The following is a 6011-nucleotide window of genomic DNA, read 5'->3' on the forward strand; positions in this document are numbered from 1 at the left end:
ATTCATTGATGTTGGGAAGTGGATACTTGTTTATGATTGTCTTCTTATTCAATGGACGCTAATCGACACAGAGTCGGTCCGTGCTATCCTTCTTCTTGACAAAGAAAACACCATAGCCCCAAGGAGATGAACTTAACACCACAACCCCAAGGAGATGAACTTGGTCTGATCAGACCCAGACGCTCTTTCTCATCAAGCTGCTTCTTCAACTCTTTCAGCTCTTCGAGACCAAGTTTATACGGCCTCTTGTAGACTGGTTCAATTCTAGGTTCAAGCTCAATTCCGAACTCAACTGCCCGGTGCGGAGGCATTCCTAGTAGTTCTTCTGGAAAGACATCTTCATACTCACAGACCACTGGGACTTGAGAAATTGGAGAGATCTCACCCTTCTCATTCAAGGAAAACAACCGGATCGTGTCATCGCGAGCAGCGAAGATAATCATGTCCTCCGAAGGATGAGTCAGCTTTAATTCTTTTGCTTGACAATCAATATACGCCTTGTTGATTGTCAGTCAATCCATACCAAGGATCAGATCAATAACAGACTTGCCAAGGACAATTGGAGAAGCCAGAAAGGAATACTCGCTCATCTTGACAGAGACATCGGGAACAAACCAACGAGAACTCATGAACTTCCCCGGAGAAAGAACATCTAAAGCCTTAGGCAACTCTTCATGATGAAAATCATGCTTTACTGCAAAAGGATATGATATGAAAGAATGCGATGCACTAGAATCAAACAAAACCTTTGCAGGAATATCATTAACTAAGAGATTACCCATGATCACGTCTGAGGAGTTTTCTGCTTCAGCTGCATTCACCATATTGACCCTTGCAGACTTGGGATTGAACTTCACCATTGCATTTCCTGGAGGCTTGACTGGAGGAGGAGGCGGAAGACGCTCCTGAGTGGTGCACTTGTTAGAGTAATGAACCTTCTGCCCACACTTGTGACAAGTCACCTCTAACAGCGGACGAAATTGCACTTGAGAATTCCCTTGCTTCTGCTGCTGAAACCTGCTAGAAAGCTGGGTTGGGTGGGTGGGAAGAACCACGACCACCAGACTGCTTGAACTGCTGAATCTGCCGAGGAGGAGGAAACACCCAATGTTTCTGTTGCTTATGAACCTCCTACGTTGAGGACGAGGAACTGGAATCTCTGAAACGCTTCCTTGAGTTCTCCACTTTGAGCAAAGCCGCTTCAGCTCTGAGAGCCAAATTGTAGAACTGCTCGAACTCAAGAGGCTCGTGCAAGGCAAGGGCCAGCTGCAAGTCTTCCTTTAGACCACCACTGAACTGATAAATCTTGCTCTTCTGATCTAGGATGTCTGTTTAGCATAACGAGCCAGCTCCTGGAACTCCACATTGTACTTGTACACAGATGAACCTCCTTGCTTCAAGCGCGTGAATTTCTCATGCATCTCTTCCACGGAACTTCCTGGAATATTGTGAGCCTTGAAATCTCTACAGAATTCATCCTAGCTGATCATTCTGTCGCCTTTGGAATCCTTCAATTGTTTCCACCTCTCTACTTTCTGACCCTTGAGGTGAAAAATTGCAAACTTGACGAAGTCCTCTGGTCACACATTACTGCACTCGAAGTGTTTGTTTATGTCATGAATCCAGTCATATACATCGAATGGCTGGTCACCCGAAGTGAAGGACTTCAACTGTTTCGTGAGGAATTGATTCAGAGTTGCAAACTGCTGTCCACCATTGTTGAAATTGCCCTGCTGTTGATGGTTCCTCTCTTGCAGCAACCGAAGCCACATCTATGTGCTTGTATTGGTTGCCACCATCACATATTGCCTTGACTCTAGAGGAGGAGGCGGTGGTGGAGGGGGTGGTGGAGGGTCAGCACTCTCACGACCCGGATTCTAGCGAGTTGGTGGAGACATCGTGAAGACGGACAATAACGTTAGACCAGAGATGAAAATTCAGAGATTAAGCTGAATCAACGAACATAAATATCTGAACAAGAATACTTAGCAATTGCACTCGAACTATAATTAGTAAGAATGTTTCCTCAAAATAACTGTCGACAACATCTGATTCAAAGCCACTTATAAACCAAGTATTAGCTAGGATTTCTCAGAACACATGTATGAGAGAGATTCCATCCGATATTTTCGTGGATAGGATCGCACGGGATCTATCCTATAGTAGCCAGCATGTACAAGGTAGTGCACACGTCATATGAAGCGTGCCCGAGTCGTAGCAAGCTACAAGGACTCTTTAAGACACTATGAGAACCGCTGTAAGATGACCGTGAACAACCGAATGCACTGAATGTCGAACCCCAACCACACATCATGCATCTGTTGAAAGATTTTCCTATAAGTAACTACTTGAATTCCAACCTAAGAACTCCCGACATTTCTGGTCATGCAATCTGGTCCATGGATACAAGGAGTAATATATCACTCAACTCCTAGACTAACCCGTCCAGTGTATCACATCCGTCAACACATAACCAGAATCTCGAAACTTCATCTATCTCAGACCCTCGTAATCACGACGATAGTAAGTATGGCGGTATCCATGAACTCTCTGCACCAGTACTGGGGATGCCGAGGTTATCTCGCCACTACTAGTATTGAAGCAATTTCGAACATCCTCCATCCTAAGATACTAAGAAATCTGAATGATAACGATGTGCTCACGAATCCCGTGGAGCTCAACTCCTCGAAACAAAATCAACACAACAGGAGGCGCCAAGACAGAACTCCGTCACATCGGTATCATACAGATTCCAAAAATATCAGTGTGATCCTAAAAAAAATTGAGCGGGAAGAGGAGTAGAATTAAAATTTCCTAAGTCGTGAACCTCACCAGAGCATAGAAGAGGAGAAAAAAGAAACCTACTCTCCGATATAACTAAGGCTCAAAATAGTTTTGATAGACTCGACTCGGCAAAGTTCAATCAATCAAAGGCTCCTACGGTCGTAAGGCTCTGATTACCATCTTGTAACGACTAAGATGCGGCACGTTCCTTATTTGGGGGCGAGGCCTCAAAAGGGGAAAAGGTCGCACCAAAGCGTATCGCAAGCAAGATAGAATTGCCATTACATAAATAGAGAGATGAGTATAAGATTCGTCTTACACTCGCCACATGCTAGATTACAATCCACACAAGCATTCATTATTCACACATAAGACAAGGTCCGACTATGGACAAGATAAACAGAAAAATCCTGCTATCCCACCTTGCTAGTCCTACGATCACGACCATGCGCCTCTAATCCTCGGGGTACGTCACATACAATCTGCCACTATCTTCGTCGAACTCCCACCTCAGTTGGGTGTCCTCGGGGACATCTGCGTCTCGAGTACATGTACTTGTGGGTGGTTGTAGTAAACTGTGAGCCACGAGGAATCATCAATCTCATGACCTTGGTATCAAGTCTAACTAAGTTAATAGGAGAGGTAGGGTTAACTGTTTGAGTTTGCAGCATCCTAAGCATATATGGTGGCTAACTTACGAAGAACACAAATAAGTTATGGTGGTCTACATAAGGCGGTCGAGGACTAGAATGATTACTAAGTGATCCTGAACACCTACTTAAGTCATTCATAATCCCACCGTGTTCTTGATCTGAGAAGGAGCTCTGAAGGAAACAATCACGGTTACGCACACAGTTGACAAGTTTTATTTGAATTACTTTAAGTTAACATAACCGCGGGCATGGATTTCCGAAAGATTTAGCCCTGCAAGGGTGCTCCAACTAGTCCATCACAAATTACCACAGGCCGCATAGTAATCCTCTACCACGAAACTTGTGATCTCGTCGTTTTCCATAGTGGAAAACCTCAACTCTGAGAAGACCAAAGTCTCACCGGAATCCCAATGTGGAAGATATATCGCTAAGGTAAGACATGTCCATCAAGACCTCCTGACGTGTCGACGAACCCGATAGGAGCCGCGTACCTCATTCTCAGGACATGACAGATGAGTCACACTATGAGTTAAACTAAACCTCGAGTTTACCCGCGGTGGCCCCATAGTCTGTTCATTTTGGAGAACCACTCATGAGGAGCACTGACCCGGGTTGTTGATTAATTCCTCAGGGTAGCTATTCCCTATGCTTCTAATTAAGTTGTTAGGAAATTAACACCAAAGTTGGGTACTGCGAGACAAGTCTTAACACTAAACGATTTTTCATGGGGTCCCCATAACAACCCCGAACGTGTTAGGAGCGCTCAGTTATGGAACAAAACACCGGTAGCCGAAACTACGGCGGCAACAGTGGAACAAATCACCCAGCAAAAGGCTAGGCCTTCAGCTATTTACCAAGTATATAGGTGCATTAAATAAACAGCAATAAATATGATGATCTCAAATGGCCATGTTACCACATGGACCAGCTGGCACCTGCAACTAGCAACGCTAACAAATTAGTGGTTGAGCAAGCCCAACTTAGCCAAACAATATTTGCTAGGAGGGGACGTGTTTGAGGTTTCATGGCAACGTTTGATGGCCTATATATCATGTGGTAGGCAGCGGAGATGTAACGATAGAAACGAATGACTAAGCAAAACAAAGGTAGAAACAGTGTCAAGGTCACCATCATCTTGCCTGTGATTTCTTCAGAGTAGAATTGTTCCTGATCTTCCTGCACGAACTCACCGGACTCTACGAACTCGTTTTTGGCCTCAATAGATACCCAAAAGAAATAAACACCAACAACAGATGATGCAATAGACATTATGATGCATGTATGCACAGCTCCAAACATGCACAGAAAACAATCCTACTCGAATAAACAAGTGCCACCTCACCAGAAAGTGACTTTTCTACAGAAATGCTAAAACTGAATTCCAGTACCACCATTGGATTCCTTGGGATTTTCTACCCCAAACCATATATTATACTGCTATATAAGCATGTCGAAAAACATCACAAAACAAAAAAGAAAATCTGTCGTGAATCATTAACTTTTAATGTCAAGAAGAGGGGTTGTTCTTGCATATGCCAGATTTGGCATATTCCGAATATTCCATATTTGGAAAAAATACCTCACAACCAATAAAAACTACACACAATAAACATGGGGGGCCCACTGGTCATAGACACCAGGCCCCTAATATAACATGTGGCCCACCTGTCACACACACCAAAATGAGGCTTGGTGGGGGTTCGAACCCACCACCTCTCCCACACTAGACACACACCTCGACCACTAGGCTATGACAGGATAGCTGAACTAACAGGGTACTCACCAGGGCCCCTAATATGACATGTGGCCCATTGGCACAACTGTCACAAACACCACACGCACACACACGGCTGAAATGGAAAAAGGGAAGAAATGAGGCTTGGTGGGGGTTCGAACCCACCACCTCTCCATACTAGACACACACCTCTACCACTAGGCTATGACAGGATAGCTGAACTAACAGGGTACTCAGGTAGGAAAACCTGAACTGCCCACTAATATCCAACACCACACAGGGATAAAAGAGGATTTTAATTGTGTCCACGGGGACTCGAACCTGGGTTTCCCAGGGAAGAGAGAAGAGGTGCTACCACTAGGCTCGGAGAGGGATTCGAACTAAAGGAGGCTCGAACTCTTTTGAGCTAGCCCACATCGGAGGCTGGTCTCTTTCTTCCTCCAGACAGAGAAGAAGAAAACAGCGTCAGCGGCTACTCCGACAGCCACCGGAGGAGCAGAGCCCCGACAGGAGTGCGGAATGCAAGGGGCTATCCATTCCCGGGGTCTGGAGCGGCTGCATGTGTGGAGGGGAGCAAGAGCACGAGCAAAAAATATAACATGCATACTCTGCGACTATGGCCGAAGCGTGGAAGAGGCGATCTTTGAATGGAGATGGCTACTCGTACGGGGCACTAGAGCATGCGGGATTTGGCAGGCAGGGAGAGGGGTATACCTACTATATCTAGGACGGGAATTGGTGGCCAGATGCGCTATGGAGACGTTGCAAGAGGCCGATGTAGTTTTTCCAGGACAGAGAAGAAGAAGAGGCTCGGGTCGGTATCGATATGGGGTTTGGCG

This window comes from Hordeum vulgare, chromosome 5H (assembly GCF_904849725.1).
Source record: "Hordeum vulgare subsp. vulgare chromosome 5H, MorexV3_pseudomolecules_assembly, whole genome shotgun sequence".
NCBI lineage: Eukaryota > Viridiplantae > Streptophyta > Magnoliopsida > Poales > Poaceae > Hordeum > Hordeum vulgare.